General features: G+C 35.7%; 1 long non-coding RNA gene across 1 annotated transcript; it reads left to right on the forward strand.

Annotated features, from left to right (window-relative positions):
* The first annotated feature begins 267 nt into the window (after positions 1 to 267).
* LOC149835983 (uncharacterized) lies at positions 268 to 6,897 on the forward strand. The gene is made up of 2 exons (XR_016432382.1): positions 268 to 355; positions 6,353 to 6,897. It is a non-coding gene; the product is annotated as an uncharacterized LOC149835983 (long non-coding RNA).
* The last annotated feature ends 16,180 nt before the right edge of the window (positions 6,898 to 23,077 follow it).

Below are 23,077 nucleotides of genomic sequence, written 5' to 3' on the forward strand. Positions count from 1 at the left end.
GTTGGGCTCTTGCTCTGCTTACTTATTTTTTATCCGATTGTTTTCAATTTTTTGAAGGAATTTAGTTGCATTTTCTGTTTTCCTAATTGCATTGTCTGGTTTGAGGATTTGTATTTTTAGATACTTCCTTTACCTTTTAGACGAATCTAATTTTAGGGTTTCAAATGACGAAGATTAGTTGTCTCTTTGTCATTCACAGATTGCATGCACATTTTGGGTTGTGTTACACCTGAGTTTAATGTTGTGCTCAGGCTTTCCTTTCTGTGCAGATAAGGATAGGGAGTTAGGAGAACCTCAGGCAGAAACTAGGGCATTGACATTATCAAAACGTCGAAGGAAAAAAACTGTTGCAGAAGTAGGTTTTGTTTTTTCAGTCATTTTGTTGTCATTATCCATCATTATTATTGTTAATTTTTTATTATCATTGTTGTTGTTGTTACTACTATAGCTTCAACCATTACTCTTACCACTGAAAACATCACCAATTAAAATTCTTATTATTATTTTTTGTTGTAGGAGCTTTCCTTTTTATGTAGATATTGTGATATTCATTGCAGAACAATCAGTTAATTGTCTATGTTCTTTGGTTATTGTTTTCATCTTGATTATTACCTTTACATGCGTGGGATTTGGTTGTTTCCTATGGAATACATGATTTTTTGATAAATGGCCCATCCACCTGCTTGTTCATTGCTTGGCTGGCTTATTGGTCTATTGGCAGGGATTTTACAAATTTCAAGAATTCAAGGCTTTCATGAATTTTGTAAATTCTAGGTGTTTTTTTTGTTCTAATGTGTATACTATAAATTTAGTTAATGTACAACTTTTATTAATTAATTTTTAATGATTTTACTTCTGGTAAATGAAGATTATATAAAGGCATAGAGAGGTCATCTGTCATGCTTTCATACCACCTCTCAAATCATCACAGCCAGACCACCTCTCTAACCATCATGCTCAGACCTCTCTCTCTCTCTCTCTCTCTCTCAATTTAGAATGTAGGTTTGGCCATTTGACATTTTAGAATATAGATTCTAACATTGAACTTAAATTAGGGACTTTATTGAAGATTTGTAATTTAAGTGACGTGTTTTGCTTATATCACTTGTAACTTGAACTAGATTGTTGTTCTGTAATTGATGTTTGTAACTGTTATTCACATCACACTAGCATTTACTTGTTAGTGATGATGAAATCTAGAGTTTGATACATGGTTTGGATAGACATAAAGCTCTTCTTTTCCTCTCAATGGATGCATAAAATATTGAGCTCATTATCGCAAGTTGGGTATAATGTGGTATGTTTTAATCTTTATGGACCCACCTTGGTTGGCAAAGTTTTGGGTTGTACGAGGTAATCAGGTCAGCCATATGGATCACCACATTGAGCTTCAATGGAGGATGCTCTTAAAAGACAAGAAAGGTTCTTTATTGAGCTTGTTAAGTAGCATTCTAACTTAAGACCGTTCAAAGAAAAAAAAAATTGGGCATTGGTTCCAAGATTCTAACATATGACCAATCAACACAGGAGAAACACTTATTTTGGTGAAGATTTGAGTATTGTGTTTAATGGTTCACACTGTTTCTTCTCGACTTGTCTTACTAAGATTTCATTTAGCACCAAATTCATTTAGCACAGAATGTCACTCATGCTGGCCGTTGGATCTTATTTAGATCCAGTGGCTAGCAATAACCCTACTTAATCCCCCTCCCCTTGTGTACCCTCTTTACCCTTTCTCCCCGTTTTCACGCTCTCCTCTCTCTTTTCTTCTCTCTCTCCTTCCCTCCCACCACCATCTCCGGCCACCACCATCGTCAGTCCCCATCTCCGTCCACCACCATCGCCGGCCTTTCAATCTCCTGCCCCTCCATCTCCGTCCCACCACTCTCTCTTTGCTGCCTTGCTCCTTTGCATTGAAACACCACCTGCATCATCCCTCCATGGCTGCTACTTCCACCGGCTGTGCCTCTGCCTCTGTGGGTGTTGTTGTTCCTCTATCTGTCAAACCTTCATTGAGCGGAACGATTATCACCATTGGCAATGCCCCATCACCGCTGCCATCATCAGCTCAAACTCGCCTTTTGGTGTTGCTGCTCCTTTCTCTGCTGGACCTCTGCCTAAGTCAACCATCACCACCACCGGAGTTGCTTCTCCACCGCTACCACTACTGGCTCTGTGAAACCTTGTGGATGTCGCTTCTCCTCTGTTGGTTGGACCTTGCCTCAACGCAATGACCACCACGACTATAAAAAATAGAATATAACAGTTTTTTTGGTGTTTTAGGGAATGTTTGATTGTGCGTTCCGCGTGTAGCGAGGAATGCTAATGCCATTTTCACATGTTTTTCAACAAACGTGGGGCGCGGCGGACGGGCGGAACACCTTCCGCCGCGTCCCACTTTTAATGTAATTAACGTTCCACCCCACCCCCTGTTACAAAATGAACAGGCACAGGGGGAACGATTAGCCTAAAAAAAAACCCTCGACGGGGTGCCCTCCCATCCTGTGTCTCTCTCACCTCAACTCTCTCACTCTCTTCTCTCACCTCGACACTCTCTCCTCTCTCACCCCAACTCTCTCACTCTCTCCTCTCACCAACAGAAACAAAAGAAACCAAGGGGAGAAGAAAAGGAACAACTTAGGCCTCAAAAGAGGAGAGGGTGAAACATAGACATCGATCTCATCTCTTTCCCACAATCTTATTCGAGTTTCTCTCATTTTTCCCCACAAATCGAAGGCTTCTACTCGAATCTTTGGTGGGTTCTCTTCGTTCTCTTTGATGGGTACTCTCTCTCTCGCATTTATTTATTTATTTATTTGTTGATTTGGTTATGTGGGTTTCTGTCAAAAATGTGATTTTCTAAGATTTGGGTTTGGATTTCGTGAACTTCTATGAGTTTATTCAGGAAAAGAGAGCTTCTCTCTCTCTGGAAGATGAGGGTGAGAGGTTGTTTTTCTCTATTTGAAATCTTTGGCCTTTAAGGATTCTTGGATTGAATTTCTGAGAGAAGTCCTTTATTTTTTGGGGCTACTTATTTGTGGGGTGGTAGCTATTGATCGGACTTGATTTAGGGTTGTGATACTTATTCATGTATCATTGCCATATATATCTTTTCAGAGTCTTCTTGAGGTGTGTTGTTATGATGGGCTTCATTTTGATCTCTCTCTCTCTCTCTCATATATATATATCCACACACACATGCGTGCTCGAATGCGCAAATGAAGTTCATATATTTCCCAGGCCTAACGAACACTCTTGAGATGTTTGCAATGCCCTCTCTCTTGGATTTTCTTAAGATCCTGTGATTGTAAATCACAATCACAACATTTTGTCAAAGTTAAGAGAAGGGACTTGTTTCACTTATAATAGTTTCCCAGGGTTCTTTTTGCATTTGAGATTTTCTCTTTTCCCTTTTTTACGTGTTGCTTAATTGGATTCGTTTTGTTGTGTTGTTATAGTGACTTTTATAATGAATTGCGCAGAAAAGTTGATATTTCTTTGATGGTCAATCCAAACTAGTGAAGATGGAGGGAAGCAATAGGACTAGTTTGATTTGTACATGAAGCTGAAGTATTCAATTTATACAGTTTTAAGTGTTGAACTGATCTTTCTTTGATTATGGATTATGATGGGGTCATCAATTTGTCTGATGACACTGGGCTGGTGATTAGAGAGATTGCTACAAATAGTGTTGACAGTTGGATCCCTGGGTTGAATGATCAAGCAATTTGGGCAACAGAGGAGGATTATAGTGCTTTGAATGGAGATTCAGACTATCTATCAGGTTCCAGCTTTGATGAGGGGCAGTCACAATCTCGATCAGGAAGTGAACCTTCTAAAAAAAGATCAAGGAATGCTCAGGGAGATCCACAAGGAAGTGGATTTGGCAGGGAATCCTCATCTGTTAGTCGGTCAAAGACAATTGGGAGGATGTTTTTTAAGACAAAACTTTGCTGCAAATTTAGGCAAGGTACTTGTCCTTATATAACACTGCAATTTTGCTCATGGAATAGAGGAGCTGAGGAAACTACCTCCCAATTGGCAAGAAATTGCCTCAGCCCAAGATGAGGATCGCTCTCTGACTTCAGAGCAAATAGAGGAAAACCAGATACCGTCTTTGAGTTCATCAGGTTTAGGAGGAGAACAGAGATCTTATAAAGGGAGACACTGCAAGAAGTTCTACACATATGAGGGTTATCCTTATGGAGATACATGTACTTTTCTACATGATGAACAGTCAAAAGCTCAGGAAAGTGTAGTGATAAGCTTGGAGCCTACAGTTGGTAGTGGTTATGGCAAAGTTTCCACTTTCATATATCAGGATCAATAGGCACCCTGCCCCCTTATTAGTCTTGCTACTTTGGACTATGCTTGGTGAAGAAGCATGGGCTTCACAACTAAATTCAGTATTACCTTTATTGTATATATCCATTGTTCACTATATCATCTAGTGCTAAGGTGAAAATATCCAAAGGAATTCCCTTAGCAACAAGAAGTTAAAAGTAGCTCAAAGACCATTTTGTGGCAGTTATGGCTGAATTAAGAATTTTTTTACAGATGCAAGGCATGCAACACATTAGTTTTTGTTTACCAATTTCAGCATAAGCAACTGTTTCATTTTGTCTTTATCAACTTTGAGACAAAACAATGGTGGTAAAGAATAAGAAGTGACATTAAAAAAAACATTTGTTTTTACTTTATTACAATTTTTTGTACCATGTCTGTTTGGCCTCACAGATTTTGTGGTTCTCCATGTATATTTTTCTGTACCTCAGATTTTGTGACATTTTTTGCACTATGGTTCTGCAAATCCGATGTTTGTTTGCAAATGGGTGTTACCTTGATGAACTTACTGTGTATCCACATAATGAACATTCAACTTGCCCCTAAAAATCAGCTAGGATAAAAAGATTATTGGAGTTAATGTTGTAATGTCAGTTGGTACATGGCAATGTTATTCATTATTTTAAATTGTTCATGAAGATGCACTAATTTTCCATGCTGATAGGACTTCTAGCAAATGTAAGAATGAAGTTTTAAGGTCGTTCTCTCTGATGCATCTAGTTTCATATGTTTTTTCTTGTTTTATTGTGTACTGTTTATCTTAAATGTTCTCTAGGTGGGTCCTGTTTGATATGTCATTCTCTCTAGTCCACAACTTTATCTTATTAAGTGGGTCAAATGTTTGCTTTTCTGTGGATTCTTGATAATATTTTTGAAAGGTAAATACTGCATCATCCGCTGCTATGTCATGAAAAATCATGTTCTTGCCATAGCTAAATATTGCTACATCCACTTCTTTGTCATGACAATTTCTGTCATGTTTTTTATGTAAAATTGATATTTTTTTATTGTCACAAAATTTTACTACATTGTGGGAATTAATTTTTCGAGACCTTGAAACCTTTCTTAATCACACACTACAGTATGATCAAACATCTATTTTTTTTTTGCCAAATTCGGGTCAAAAACCATATCCATATTCGGGTCAAAAATCCATATTCAGGGCAAAATCCAATCAGAGATCCATATTCGGGGAAAAAATCCAATTTGAGATTTTCATATTCGGGGCAAAAATCCAATTTGAGATCCATATTCGAGGCAAAAATACATATTCAGGGCAAATATCCAATTTGAGATCCATATTCGAGGCAAAAATCCATATTTGGGCCAAAAATTCAATTTGAGATCCATATTCGGGGCAAAAATTCAATTTGAGATCCTTATTTGGAGCAAAAATCTATATTCTTGGCAAAAATCTTATTCGAGATCTATATTCGGGGCAAAAATCTAATTTCAAATCCATATTTAGGGCAAAAAATCATGATTTTAGATATAATTTCGTAATTGGATCCATATCTGGGCAAAAACCCTTAATAAACTTGTTAAAACATATAAAATGGTGGACGGATCATGTCATACGATTCAAAACGAAGTAATTTGACCCATTATCCATGACTGTCCAAGTTGTCTGCACATTGTCATCAAACAACGGACATTTGAAACATAGCATTTGAGTACGGTTCAAACAAACATTGGACTTGGAACAGTTATTACAGAACGAACATAACGGAATAGCTACTATTGCTCCAGTTTTTTTTTTTTAATGCATCTTTTTTCCCAATTCAGTATACTTACATCTCCCTCTCATTTATTCTTTTGATCAATGTATATCTGTTTCAATAAAAATATGATTGATGCATTTAATTGTCTGATTTCTATCTTGGGATTACATCTTTGTGTCTAGGACCAAACATTTTTCTTTTTTTCTTAATTTTGTTGGTAGTTGTTCTCATTGATTCAATGTCTCTGATTTCATATCACGACCTTGTCGGTGTGGCATATACTGAAGAAGAAACAAAGGCAATGGCAGCTGAGATTGAGGTGGCTGATAGTCCTAATGATGAAGGTGAAATGTTTACCTGACCTGGCAAATTAAGCGACTGTTTTCCCCAACCATATGCTAATAAACAAGGTGCAAGATTTGCTAATGAACAAGCTGAACAAGCAACCTCATTGATGGTCACAGATTTGCTTTCACTTTGCAATATCCATGATGGATTCCCTTTGCAGAGAACATATTTTTGGTGGTGCTTTTGGCAGGAAGGTAATGGCCTTTGCTTGGACATGAAGAGCTCTCCAGTTGATGAGATCATGGATGATGCCTTTGCTCCCACTTGCAGAAAAAAGATGACATATTTCCCTATGCTGATGATGATGTGCGACAAAGTCCCTGTATGGTTCAGAAGTGAGGCCGTATTTTGGTGTGAAATCTTGTTTTGTAAAATCAGGCCTTTAAAGCCTCCAAAACAAACATGAATACTTATGTATTTGATTCTGTCCCTAGCTATAGATAGTAATATTTACTCTATAAATGCCAATCTGCATTCAATCTAATGAATTTCTCATTGATTGAACTAACACTGGATGATGCTATAATTTTTTAACATGGGTCGAGTTAAGTGACGTTCCACTTTTAAATACGTTTCTACTGTTGACCAGAAATCATGACCTAATTGAATTGGTTTTTTCATGTCTAGATAATTAGATTTTTGCATCAAAAGGTCTTTTTCAAATGAGCCATATACTTATGTGTCTGTGGTCCTTGTGTGTTTGTGTGTACATGTAAAGTGCATATCTAATGGTAGAAAACCTCTGTTTACGCAGTGGTTCTTGTCCCGTGCTTGCCTTGGTTATGGATGATCACAAGAATAAGGAAATTAAAAGGAATTCGGAATGGGCTCTTTATTCAGGCTAAAAAGAAACCATGTTCATTGTTAAAAATGGCTAGAATTTTTCTGCCCCCGTCTGGAGCTTGGACCTGTGCCTAGGTTCGTGAACAAAATGGGGGTGTTGATAACCTGATATAGCCATTAAGTGGCACCGTGACACCTATTTTTATATCATATTTTCAATGACACCTTAGGCATGATATATATATATATATATATATATATATATAGAGAGAGAGAGAGAGAGAGAGAGAGAGAGAGAGAGAGAGAGAGATTGGTAGTTGCACATGTTAGGTGCTAAATGAGCGTGCAAAATGGGTTTTTCAGTTTTTTTTATTTATAAATTATGATCTATGTACTTGATTTTATAGGGATCAGCTCTTGAAGCTTCCCATGGGTTTTTATAGGGTTCAAAAAATCAACGGTCCAAAATCTTTGTAAAACTTTGAGGCTCAAAATATTATTTTTTTATCGAAAATAAATGATCCAGGTGTGGATTCCTCGTAAATCGACCATGCCCAACACATTTATGGGGTTGGAACTGAAAAAAACACACAAGAAGGGCAGGAGAACCCATTTAACACAGATCATTTAGCACCTAACTTGTAAGCAGCTACCAATCTCTCTCTCTCTCTCTTTATATATATATATATATATATATATATATATATATATATATATATATAGAGAGAGAGAGAGAGAGAGAGAGAGAGAGTCCAAAGCTTTTGTCGTGTTGGTGTGCATTCCACATCGTCAACAATGGCTTGTAAGACTGGGTTCTTTAACCGTAATCGGTATCATACCAGACCATGAACCTAGGCCGTTTACAAACCTATCGCATCTAGTTTCTAACCGTACAATATATTCATTTCATTGACATTACACATAGCCAATCTAAACTACCAACGGGACTACAATGATATTGCCCATGCTGCACATTCTACCTTTATAGGTCAAATATTTTGGTTCGAAACTTACCATGTGGAAAGCTTGAAAGTGTTGATATGAAGTTTCAAGTCATTCCTAAATTTGAATACAAAGGGAATTTCAGACATTCAATTTTTAAATTTTTTGAGTAACAGCTCGTCAACAAAAAAATATATATTTATACACGAATCATTAAGCAACAATCCATCCCCTCCTCCGTTAAATTCTCCCCAGTACTTGCCTATCCAAGCCACCACTTCTGTTGCTACCCCCATTGCTTGCCAAAGCAAGCCACCATTCAGAATAATGTCAATGATCCTTGATGGGAAAGTGCCAAGAAAATCACTTACACCGCTACAATTACAACCATCATCACTGCTTCACCACGCTGTCATCACTGTTACTTCTAACACAAACAACTCGTTCCATAAACAGCTTTGTGATATTTGGATTTTGAAGGAGACAATATACTCTGAGGGGCTTGCTCTGTAGAACCATCCAAAAATATGTTTCATAGACAGCTTTATCTGTGAAATATTTTATCAATATTATGAAAAGAATAACAAATAACTAGTAAATAAAGGACCTTTTTGGTACAAAATCAAAGAGCCTGTTTTAGTATGCCCATAAGAATCAATGAGAACTACCAACAAAATTAAGAAACAAGAAAAATGCTTGGTGCTAGACACAAAGATGTAATCCCAAGATGGAAATCAGACAATTAAATGCATTAATCTTATTTTTATTGAAACAGATATACATTACTCAAAAGAATAAATGAGAGGGAGATTTAAGTATACTGAATTGGGAAAAAAAGTGCATTAAAAAAGAAAACTGGAGCAACAGAAGCTCTCGATGTTGCATCAGTTGGGGTGTATACGACTTATTACAACAAAATAAACACCCACAGAGGCAGAGGCACAGCCGGTGGTGGTAGCTGCCATGGACGGACGATGTAGGTAGTGTTGCGACGCAAAGGAGGAAGGCAGCAGAGAGAGAGTGGTGGGCCGGCGACTGTGGTGGCCGGAGATAGGGGGCTGGCGATGGTGGTGTCATTCGTACGAGCTGAACTGATTACAACAGTAGGGGGCCCTTCCTAATGAGTGGCATACCCAATCACCATACGACACACCCTAATAAAGACAACAGTTTGATGTGGCATCATATCACAACCTATATGACATAATTCACCCAATCACTTCATGACACACAAAACAAAAAAAAAATTACACAGCATGCTAACAACCGACTTTTCACCATGAAACAAAAACGACTATTGATCTCGGTATTGCCTCAACATTTCTCCCTCTCTTTGACCTCTTGATCATGTGAAGTCCTTTGTGATGGTAGTTCTTTGCAGCATCTTTCTATATCTCATGTATGTGTGTTTTTATCTCACACTTTTGCTTGTATAAAATACCTTTCTCAAACTCTAAAGCCTCTTTCACAGAACTGTATAAGCTGCCTTAAGGCCTTCGATCTACTTTGGATTTGATTTCTTCACTCTTGTCGATCTATGAAACTGCTGCAATTCTTCGTCAATCTCTAACTGACTTGGCCTGGATTTTTTCAGATGTTACTCTCTGATGAACACCAAGGACTAGACCTTCTCGATTGCGAAGGTAAGCTCTGCTGTTGAGACTCTTGACTGATCTCTCTTTCATCTCGATCTTGGTCATCTTCCTTCTCTTTGAGCTCTGCAGTCTCTAATCTTTGTTGAAGGTCTTCTTAAATGTTCTTTGAATCTGAAAGTGCAACTTTCTCTTATGACCACCATGATGATCCATCATCAAACACCACATCTTGTGATGTGTAAATTTTATTGGTAAATGGATCGCAGCATCTCCATCCCTTTCGCTCATTATCGTAACCGAGGAATATACATCGATGTACCTTCTTCTCCAACTTGCTTCTCAAGTTTTCTGGAATAAGCACAAAACAAAGAACTTTGAAATGACTTACAGTAGGTTTGATCTCTCACAGCTTCTCGAACGGTGAGATGAATCCCAGTTTTGCTTGTGGTTTGTTATGTGAGTGGTCGTCTTCAAGAACTCAGCCCAAAATCCCACAAATCACAGCTGAATCACGATCCTCACTTGAGTCAATGCCGCTTTTTATAAGGACCAGGTAAATCGCCAAAATCGTGTAGAGTGTGTGTGTTCAATGCTCAATAAAAACTTAAAAAGGTGATTGAGAGATACTTAAGGTCAATTACAATTTAAATAAGGTAAATTGTCAGCCAGAGAGAGAGCCGAAAGTAATTCAACATTACCACTCATGAAGATCAACAAAATGTTGAACCCATGAATTGAACAAGAACAAAAGCCAAAACAAATAAAGAAAGCACAAGAGAAAAGAACATTAGACAGATAAAATGGGCTCACATCATAGCCGCTTACCCAGATTGTGACAAAGGATAGGTAGCATCAGTAGGAGGGAGTGAAAGATCACAAAGTAAATGCAGAGAGAGAGAGAGAATGCTCCATAAAAACTTAAAAGGAAGATCGATAGATTCCATGGCTATTAATTATAATTTAAAATAATAAGAAAGGTAAATTGTCAGCTAGTAAATGGAGAGAGGGAACGTGCTTGGCCAGTGACTCGACTCGACTCGTCCTTGAGCAAGATTTTTGGAATCTTTATTTAGATATTAATTGATTTATACGCACCCTTGCATTGGGTTTAGTGTCCGTTGAAATCTAAACATTTACAAAATCAAATTTGGGTTGCATCGGATACATCTAGATTTAGGGGCATAATCATCATTTTGAGAAAAAAAGAGGACGATTTGCTCATGGGATTTAAAGGAGATTTATCAAAAAAAAAAAAAGAAGCTAAGGGTTTCATTGAGAATGGCATCTTCGTAATTGTTGGTGCAATTAAGGGTATTGTTGGCATTAGAAGGACACGTTAAGCATTTAATTTTTAGTCAACAGTATCTAGGGTAGGTTTGGCATCACATGGTATTGACTTTTTGTTTCTGGGGTAATATGAGAAATTCACATAGGCTGCAGCCACCATATGGCCTCACCATGGTGCCATCGTGCTGTCATGTGGCAGATGACCTTTGTTTATTATTTTCTTTTTATTATTTCCTCTCTCTCCTTACGCATGTCGGTATGCGCAACCCTTATCACTTTTCTCTCTCTCCTTCTCATTCTTTTGCTCTCTCTCCCCTGAGAGGGTGTTGCATGTGCACCTCCAAAACACTCACTGGAGCTGTTTCAAAGTCTTCGTTGAGCGCGGTTGTATGTATAAGAGAGCCGTAGATGTATTTTCCTGTACACCTCACTCTCCCGTACACCCCATTGAGCGCCACGCGACGCTCAATGAAGACCTAAGAACATACAATGTAGCTACAGTACCTGTTCCTGGGGGGACATATAACCTGCACGCCTCTTCCCTCACCATGCACATTCCCCTTCATCCCCACACTCTCATCTCCTTTCCCTCGTTTGGTCACTTTTGACTTTGAGGGAGAAGGCCACTAGCCGTGAGGGTGGAGGTTGAGAGTCTCTCATCGTTGAACGAGTTCTTTCGGCGTGGTGAAGTATTTTCTGATGCGTTGAAGTTCTTTAGCAGGAGAGGCAAATCCCAATGAATTTTTGAGCTTGAGGCACTTCATAGACCTTTGTTTGGCATGAAGTTTTTGTTGTCTTAGGCAATATCAAGGTATGATCGCTCACTTCATGACTCCCTAGGTTGTATAGGGCATGTGGGTGTATTTTCATGCATGATATTAGAAACTTAGGTTTGGAGTGAGTCAATTTATGAAAGAATAACATGATTGATCATGTTTTCCCATGCTTGGACATTGGGATTTTTGCATGCTATGTGAGTTATGATTTGTCCTACTTGATGAGAACGTAGTATGCTTTGAAACCATGCCTTCTGTTTTGAAATAACAGGTGTATATGCTTGATATCTGGATGTAATCATTTGTCTTGAAAAAATTCAGTTTCCGTATGCCCTTGCAAAGTATGATCACATGTGTCAGAGCAGTATGAATTATGTTTCTTATAGAAGATCCATGTTGGAATGTTTCCTGTTGATATGATTTCCTACTGAGTGTGTTGGTGAATTTTTTTTGGATGTTTTGGGTGTGTAGTTTCCCATGTTTCGTTGTTTTGGAGGTGGAAAATGAAATTTGAGTGTTTTGGGGGTTGACTTCTGTGTACTTTTTTTTTTATTTCAGCTTGACTTGAGGGTCGACTCCTGCAGATCTGAGGTGGACTCCTCATTTCTATTATTTTGGCTTGTGTTTTTGTGAACTAAAGAGTCGACTCTTAGTTTTGGAGAGTCGAGTCCCGCCTTCAATGGGTTGACTCTTGATTAAGAAGAGTATACTCTTTCTTTCTGAGAATCAACTTTTTTTTTGAAGAGTTGACTCATGGTTCTAAAGAATAGACCCTTATATAGAAAGAGTCAACTTCTACGGAGTAAGAGCTTACTTCTTTTTAAAAGAGTCGACTCTTATGTACCAAATTATGATTTATTTATATTTTGAGCTTAGATAAGGGTTGTTAAGCTTGAGATTCATGGGAATCACCGTGAGAACAGGCTGGAAGACCTGTGTTTGCAATATTGTGGGGTTTGCTGTATTATTTTGTGTCCAATGGTCTAAAAAGAGACATGGTTTGTGTTGAAATGCATAAGTACATAAGCATGCATTTGTGGTGTGATAAATATGGATATGCTTACATTATTTCTTTTCAATTAACGTATTGATGATGTGGCACTACGTAGATGTGAATGCTTGTGATGTAGTTGTTTATGTATATTGCAAGTGTAACAATACGTAAATGAGATGCTTATGTAATTTATAAGTATTGTATTGCAAGGTTGCCAACGTATAGATAATTTCATGAGACTTGAGCATGAAAATCAATTTTGGGATGGATTTTCACTGGAGTTGAGTGCTCAAACCTTGAGATTTTCAACTTTTGAGAGAGGAAACCCTAGTTGGTGGTTGTCAGGGTCGACTCCCTGTGCTTTAGTGTTGTTTTGGTTGGCCCCCCTGCTAAGGCAGAGTCGACCCCTTTAGGAGGAGTCGAGTCGAACCCTATTAGAGTAGAGTCGAACCCTACAGTTGAGAGTTGATTCTTGCTAAGTAAAGGTCGACCCCTACAGTGCTTGAGTTGACTTCTGAGTGCTTTTTTTTTTTGTGGTTTAAGTGCCGGTTGAGGCTGTTGAGTGTGAGATATGAGGGATCTAACCTGATATATTTAGGGTATGGTCTGCGGGACCCTACCTGGTTGGTATTGGAGGATTTATGCATGGTTTCACCCTTGCATTGGATGTTTGGGTTGAGGGCCGACTCATGAAAATCAGGGGTTGAATCCTCTATGTTGTGAATCGACTTCTGCTGAGAAGGAGTTGACTACAAGAGTTGACTCCTAGAGGGAGAAAGTATGTTTGGGATTCTTCGATCATTGAACCATTGGGTCTTTTGGCACAAAGTTTTCGACGTCGATTACAAGAGATAACATAGGCAAGAGAGAAAAAGAAGAGCATGAGAGAGAAAAACCTAGGCATGGATATCGTTCAACATGCATTGGACTCATGATGGAACTGGAAGATGCTCTTCAAGGTGTCTAGAAGGGAGAAGGGGACCGTAAGATGTGTTGCATAAGGGTTCTTGGCAAGCGAACACAAAACCACCATGGAGAAGGAAAAAAGAGGAGGCATAAAAGAAAAGATCAATGTGAGCTTTCATAGGCTCCTCCCCCTCTTTCACATTTTCTAGCAACCACATGGAGCGCCCCTTTGGTTTAAAGGGTAAATACATGTTAGAAAAGAAGGTTTGAAACTATTGAGTAGAAAACACTTTTATTTCATATTTGTTATATTATTTTTATATATCACACCTTATAGACGTGATCTACAATATTTGTTTAGCAGGAAATGAGCCTTAAATAATTTGATAGCGACATGTAGACCAGTTTTTTAAGGGCTTTAAATATCAAAGGCCCACAATGTACCAAAAATGCACAACTCAAAAAATCACATTTTGACATGGAAAAAAACATGATCCAAGGTTTAATCTCTAGTGCTGATACAGTTTGCATTTATGATTTCTATCTAATTAGTTTCATACCTTCATTAGCATCAAATATAAACCCGGTTTTAAATTATATATAAGATTTAATAAGATATTAAAATTAATGAAATTTAAATAATATTTTTAAATAAACCAAAAATATATCATAAGTTTTCATTTTCATCAATTCTATCTTTTTGTTCATGTCGGTAGTTACAAATGGGTCAGATTTAGGAAGGAAGTTTTGCAATTTTTGCTGTTCTAGTTCAGATTCCAATATAAATCCTCATTTATTTAGCTGTTTCGGATCCAAACAGTTTGCATCCCTAATTTTGCACGATGGGCTTATTGGAGATGTTAATCAATGTATCTTGACATTATCTTTGCACCAGAGATTGATGAGGACCAGTTTGGCTGATATGAACCAAAGTTTGCATGTGGGTGATGTCATCAGTTTTTTTATCAATTCATATGCCAAATAACAAACTCTTCCCTTTAAAAAAAAATCCCATATAAATCGAGCTCAAGTGGTGAGTGGCGACACCACAATTAAGAGTTGGGAACTCGGGATTAATGATCAACCTAGTTGAGGAAAATGCCTTTCCCATAGGTTTGAAATGGATAGGTGCTAAATGGGTTTTTTTGCTCTTTTGGTGTTTTTTTTTTGCAGTTTTGACTCTATAAATGTGTTAGGCATGGTCGATTTACAAGGAATCCACACCTGGATTATGTATTTTTGATGAAAAAATATGACATTTGGAGCCTGAAAATGTACAAAGATTTCGGACTGTTGATTTTTTGAACCTTATAAAAACTCATTCATGTGCCGGAATCAAACTCTTCAAGAGCTGATCCTTATAAAATCAAGTACATAGATCACATCTTTATGGTCAAAATCTACAAAATAAAATGAAAATCCCTGAAAAACTCATTTAACACTTATTATTTTACACTTACACATTATATATATATATATATATATATATATATATATATATATATATATATATATATATATATATATATATATATGCAAAAGAAGATATTTATGCGTAAATGATTGATTGATTTTATGTTTTTTTATGACGAGAAACCCTTGCTGAAGCGAGGAAAACCCGAGTGGAACCCGACAACCATCCTGCCTTAAGTGGCCCACGTTGAAAGATTGACCCATTTCATGTTTGTTTAAAAAAAAAATGGCAAAAGGTTCACGTTATGAATTGGAGCTGTAGTTTGAATGTTGCCAGCAGAAGCCATCATTTCGTGGCAAGGATCCAAAAATGATTCATTAAATACGTGAGCATATACAGGTGCATTATCACATGGATCCTATTGCCAACTCATAAAAAAGGGACTCAAGGGCACAAAATTTTGCCATTGCTTTTAAGATATTTTTTCCTTTACAACAGTCTCACTGAGGATTAGATTTTGGTGTGCCAAATTTTGCCATGACTCATTGATTGAACCAGTGACATTCCATTTTGCAGTTGACAGGCAGTAGTATGACCCAATGGGTCACAAACGAGTACAGTTTGGGTGCGTTTGATTTTCATAACTAGTTTGTTCAGTACAACCGGTTCAGGACAAGCATGCGTTGAAAGAACTTTCGGGAACAAGCTGTCCTAAACTAGTTTTTGTTATGCGTTTGATTTGACAGAACAATTAGAATTGAAGAAATAATTCTCTGTTTGAGTTGCCAAAACAATTTGTTCTGATTTTGCTAAAGAAATTAACCGGACACATGGTTGAATATTTTTGAATTTGGATTTCGAACCAAATCAGTATTACAATTTGAATAGAAGTGTATCTAATCGAATAGAATCAACTTATTTTTAAAACTGATTTTGTTACATTTGAAAATTAAAATGTCAAAAAAATTAAAAACACAGAAAAATTAAGAAAATTTTAAAAAAAATCAAGAGGAATTAGCCTATTCAATTTTTTTGTTTAAAAAATTCAAAAAAATCACACAAAAAATATAAAATAAATAAAATTGAGAATATTTATGAAAACCCTTTTGTCTAGTTCTTCGGGGAGCCTATACCAAGCACTCTCTCCACCATTCATTCCCCTAAATCTGACCCAAAAAACCCTCAAAATCGATGAAAAATATGGTAGGATAGGATCAATAAATAACTTATAAATATCACTTAATTAAATTAAATAATAAATTTCCTAGTATATGATTAAATCTAATTTTAAACTTGATTGGTTATGTATAAGTGTAATTAGCTTATGGTGAAATTCAAAGCAATTAAGAATATTTCTAAATATTTTAGATGAAATAATATTTCTAAATACATCAATATACGGCTTTAACTGAAGTAGAGGACTCGATTAACTTATTGACATATTGGTGACTTGGCCATTGATCATATCATGAATGAAAACAAGCCACCATATTCATAAACACATGAGAAGTGAAAATCAAATATAAATTAAATTCAAAATGATTTTCAAATCATTAATTCAAAATAATTAAGTTAAAGTACCAAACATGATAACATAACTAAATAATACAAAATAACCATAACAAGTAATGCTCATGATGAAAACAATGACTAAAGCAATCATTGTGCATGAGTTGCTAACAAACATTAAATAATCATGGTGATACTTTGTTCGCTAAGGTCCTCGTGAAGCATAAACACCTATCACGACTTTCAAGTATGACATTTCTAACACATACGGTTTCAGCAAACATCAATTGGTAACTATGGCCACGGGACGTTGGAAGTTCTAACGAGTCTACCGATTAACTTAGGAAATTCTTTTATAGTTGATTTTCACATGCGAATGATGTCCCATGGTTATCATGCATCATCATAAAGTATGCTTCATGCATGTTACTCATGAAGAAACGGACAAATTAAAAACTCATATTCACTATCTAAACAGAAATGTAATATTCAAGCTATCTTTGACTTAATTAATCAATGGCCATGATGGGTGCATACAACATGGGCTCATTCATGGTTACTAAAAAAACTACTTACAATATTTTCGCATATAAGATCAATTGAATAAAACAAAGATCGAGAAGCATACCTTGTTGTCAACCAAGACTTCTCCACCAACGAACAAGAACTATCAAGAAATGAAAAACAACACAAGACAAAGACCAATTTACTTTTTCCTCCAGCTGCCATCAAGATTAAATCATGCTCAAGGTTTTGTGTCCACCCTTAATTTGAGAACAAACCTAATGGAGCGGACCTTTGGGCTTGCCTCTTAGCTCAATTGCATTAGGCTACTCAGAAAGATTTTCCTGTGCACCTCCCCCTTCTCTCATTAAGACAGGAGTGCCAATTGGCCTTATCTTCAACCACACTTTTCAAAACTAAGTCAAATTCTTATTAATTAATATTAATTAATAAATTAGTACTCTTTTAAAAAAGAGATTATAGAGATTTCAAGGGTACCAAAATAATATTCAATAATTTTGGTTTTTACAAACACGTCCCCAAAAACTTAATTTATGAAAACTTGTTTGGCAAATCAAGATTTTGACTCAATAAACTTAATTATTATTATATATTAATTAATATAATTCACATTAAAAGATGTACTAGAGGTTTGGCTTGCATGGTGTGTTCACGCTGAGTACCGTAATGAGTACGAGAAAAGCCCTACTTACCCAATACAAGGACATGTGAAGCAACAATTGACACATTAATTGTCCAAGACCAAAGTTTGCTTAGCCAATTCTAACTAGAAGGTCACCAATGACTATGGTTGCTAACTATCGTTTCTCCGGAGGGCTACCTGCACATAGCAAAAATGTCTACCTGATATAGAGAGACAACAAGGGTCTCCTACAAGCATGTGTGTTGCATTCTCCATGATTTTATGTCGGGGTCTTTGGGTGATTTTTTCATAATGACGTCATGAGTAGATCCATCTCCTAGAGGCCTATTCTTCAAAAGACTTTACTGCAGGAAAACAAAACAAGACACACTGCATCACCCCAACTCACAAAGGATTTACCCCTATCCTCATATGTGAAACATCAAAGACAGTGCATCTAAAAGTTTCAAGGTTGGGGTTTTCTCATATCAAATTGACATAATTTATATTTAATTTTCAGATGAGCCCATCTTGCAAATAACCAGTTAGCAACACAATATAATCTTGTATAAGCCACAATTGCATGCAATAATACAAAATGTTCTTGAACAAAACATAAATTTATTCATTTAAATATCCATGAATAAAATTATGCAAGGCCATACAAAAAAATTCAATAAAAAATTTCTTAAATTTTAACTCAAATTGGTAAAGAAACACCTAAATTTCCCTTAGTTTGACCCAAATTAATAAAAAAACCACCAAATATTATGGTTTATGAACCAAATGAGTGAATTTAAACCTAAATTAAAGTAGTTTTCGATAAGGAGATCAATGTGATGGACAAAATGGATGAATAATTCATCAGAGAATAGAGAGAAAGAATAAAAAGAAGATAAATATATCAAAGTTTTCACCTATTGAATTGGATTGATTGATTGGTCAAATCAACACTTTCTTTTTTGTCTCTAAGATCTTAGAAATTGCATCGCCGAGCAAGGAGAAGAGATGATGGAGAAGCCATTGATGCAATTCCCTATTCTTCCTTCCCAGAGAGAAAACTAACTAGTTAGAGAGGGCGATCAATGGTGATGGCGGCAATCACTCCATTCATTGCCCTAGTGTGAAAGAGGAAGAAGACATCAAGAGTCAACATGAGTTAAATTGTGGCCCCTTGACTCCTTTTGATTGTCCTAAATAAGTGGATCACAACCCCTAGGGTGCAATTCCAGACTTTAAACCATATTTGGATCGACGAAGGTTCAAAATGTTTTGAACTTTTGGGTCCTATTGAGTCAGCAATTAAAGGATGCCAAATTTTAGACTATGTCGTTATTGACAGGATTTGTTATGTGAATCAAACACACTCTTTGAAGCATCATTTGAGCTAGTAACCAATGGGTTTAATTATCAAGAAATTTGTAACACATTAAAATGTCCTTATAATCATCTTGTTCATGAATATCAAGTTCAATGTTGTAACACCCAAAACTTTTAACTCAAAACACAAGTTTTTTCTTTATGCAAGACCTTATTGACAACATTGCTCCAATCAAACTAAGCACTAGGGGGATCACTTGTAGGGATGGCAGTGGACCGAGGGATATCGGGGCCCTGCCCCCGCCTCGTCCCATTTGGATCGGGGTTGAAGGGCATGAAACGAGGATGGAGGCGGGGATAAAGGTTAAAATCTATCCCCGTGCGAGGATGGAGGCGGGAATGGACTTACGCTTTCCCCCGCCTCGCCCCATCACCGTCTCAATCCCCGCCTTTCCCCGCTTCGCCTCGTCCCCAATCCTTTAAGGAATGACTATAGGCCAAGGGGAAATGGGGCTCCACCCCGCCTCACCCCATTTGGACCAGGGATGGAGGACATGAAATTGGGATGGAGGCGGGGGTGGAGGTTAAAATCCATCTCCGTGCTGGGATGGAGGCAGGGATGAAGGTTTGGATTTTGAAACGGGGCAAGGGTGGAGACCTTATCCCCCCCCCCGGTCCACTGCCATCCCTAATCACTTGTGTGCAAGCGCCAATGTATATTAGCACACTAGAATTAAGTTTGAGAAAGAGATAATCAAGAGTAAGAACCCTTTTATAAAAAAATAGAAATACAATGAAAAACATTTACTTTAGTTTTAGTTAGAATTTCAGGCAGGTTACAAGTAGGTTAACTCAACATGAGACTAAATTCAATTTTCGTATTGAACTTGGTTTCAGGTCCAAACCCTGAATCAGTTCCAATACAAAAATCTGAATCCAAAATTATACAATAACAATACAATTCATGATCTAAATTAACCATTCATCAATTTAAATGAATTGCTTTTAAATAATTATCAAAACCAATTAACATGTCTTTTTATTCAAACTAATCCAAGGTCCAAATAGTTGGTTCTTAGCCATCATCCACAATATTCTATCATTATTCCAAATAATTTATTCATTACCTGAATAATTATAATATAGGAGTCGAACTCATCAAATCTCAGTAGAAATATAATAATAATGCATGTATATATAGAACAAAGTATACATAAAACATACAACAATGTAATATCATATTATAATGCATTCCAATGGACAACTGTAGCTATTGAATTCATGCATTGAGTCGAGCAATTCATGTATCATGTTACAAAACATAAACATATCTATGATTAAGCATTTAAATTATTAAGGCATAAATCAAACAAACCTCAACCTGAGAGAATGTTAAGGTATATAAACCAATTTAGAAATATTTGCAATAACTCATGACACCTGAACCAATGCATGATACAACTTTTATCTTTCATATTACCACTTACTTTTGAATGCTTGAACCTGTTACTTGCAATCAAATTTAAGTTTTTTCTTGAATACCCTTATGGGTACTGTCACAAATAAACACCAAAGTACAAGCCAATACCAGAAATATTTTTTCATACATACAATTTGTATTTTATTAACATGGTTTGTACATGTTGCTTGGGGCAACATCAGGCATCAACGCCCTAGTCGGCCAAGGGCATCATCAACCTAGGCAGCTACTAACTGACATCATCGAGCATCATCATCGTAGCTAAATTATTGGTATACTAATACGCTACCACACCATTCCCAAGTCTCAATAGTAGAAAAGTCATCTACTACCATGGCTGAGAATACAAACAACAATATCAGTTTCTTAAAAAAAAATGACACCACATAGTTTAATACCACATTGTCCCCCATGTCAGTTATCCAAAAATCCTAACATTATCATAGGGCAACCAAGGAGAAAATTATTAGCACACTATTTGAATATCCTTTTACATCTTAAGTTTTTATATGTTCTTTCTACATAGAACAATTTTCGATTCATAATATCTATAACATACATTCATGCCACATGAGTTTCATATCCAACTCAAGCATGCACATTATCATGCATAATCCAATTAGGCAATCTCACTGCTCAACCACAGTAGGATGCCTATCACGTGTCAATATATGCAAGTATGTGTCATCATCATATGCATCATGACAAAATTTAAACTTGTATTTAATATAATTTTTCATAAAATATTATACTAGCATATAACCTCAATATGCTCACATGTTGCTCAACAACATGCCACATATCATATTCATGTACTTATGACACCATATTGATTCTTTTAAACCATTTGCTCTTTTATGAGTATTCACATATTTATGAATGCTTTTCATGTCTTATAGCACATCATAACATCATGATGCATATCAAAGCATCATATTATATAGTACATTGACACATCCTACTTCACATTAATATTATAACAGAATTTTATAACATAGCCTTCAAAAGATGTTCACGAATAATGACACAATCACACTGCCTCAATAGACCCACATATTGTACATCAGTATGTCATGGGTATATCTGAAACTATGCCATGTTTATCTGGTTTACTTTTGGAATTACGACATGTAATAAAAATCTCATAATATAGGCAATTTTTGTTATTTAACAAACTGTTCTCCAAAAATTATATGTTATGAACCAAATTTTCATGAATTTTAATTTTCAAACCATGAGAAATCAGATCCAATTTTTTTATCATGCTTTCTTACACACAAACTAATGTATATAAAAATCTCAGTCACAAATCTTGAATATTTTGGGAGATGATTTTTATAAAAAAGTTACGGTCTCCATAAGCTCCCTATCAGGACAAGATTCTTGTGTCGACTTGCCGAGGGCATATATCCCAAACCATGACTCATCTGAGTCTGAGATTTTTATTGAGACTACTTTCATATGTCTGAATAGCTTTATATTTTTGTAGGATTTATAGGTTCGCTATTTTAGAGAACCAGAGTTATTATTATGATAAATCAAAATAAAATACATAGAACACCATTTAATTTTCAAGAAACAAAAAGAACGTCATGATTTTCATAAAGAAAACACATCCTGTGAATTTTCAATATTTTATGAGAAATAAAGGTGAACCTTAAAAATATTATTTGAAATTAAGATGAGTATTAAATTATAATTCGAGCTTTAATTTGGATTCATAATAAATTTCAAGTTGAGAATTTATTTTGAATTAGGTTTTGATTTTCAAATAAATTTAATCTGGATTTAAACTGGACTTAATTGAAATTTAAATTGAGTTTTTATTTGGTCAATATTCGCATTGAATGTGCATTTGAATTTGGAGTTTTATCAAATTTGGATTTTGATTTAGAAATTTGAATTCGGATCGGATTTGGATTTAATTTAGATTTAATAAATATATTTTAAATATTATAATTGGATTTGATTTTGACTCAAACCTAAATTAAGATTTAATTAAATGTCAATTTAAGTTTGAATTATATAATAATTTGAATATTTGTCAAAATTAAACTTGAAATTTAAATTGAATTTGAATATAATACTTGCGATTCTTTACAGTATTTTCAATGAATAAAATAAAATTAATAATGAATTTTATGAGAAATGAGTGTAAAAATAAAAATTAATAAAAGATGAATGATGACAGATATCTTATAAAAAATAAAGTTGATTAAAATTTATTTCAGTAAAATTTATACTCAAAATTAAATTTATGAAAATGATAGAATTTAATAAAATAATTGATAAATTTTATTAAAATAAAGTCAAATATGATTTTAGACAAATTTATAATAATTGGATATGTATGTAATGCAATTTCAATAAATTTGAATTTAGTTTTATGAGTTTGAAATTCAAATTACAAATAAAGTTAATTAGTAAATTCATTATTATAGAATAAAACATTTGCCCTTGTGGGGCACAACCTATGCAGTAGTTCATCCTGCATGTGAAGTTAAAAATGTC

The sequence above is a fragment of the Nuphar pumila genome, chromosome 6 (assembly GCF_984573655.1).
Source record: "Nuphar pumila chromosome 6, dmNupPumi1.hap1.1, whole genome shotgun sequence".
Taxonomy (NCBI): Eukaryota; Viridiplantae; Streptophyta; class Magnoliopsida; order Nymphaeales; family Nymphaeaceae; genus Nuphar; species Nuphar pumila.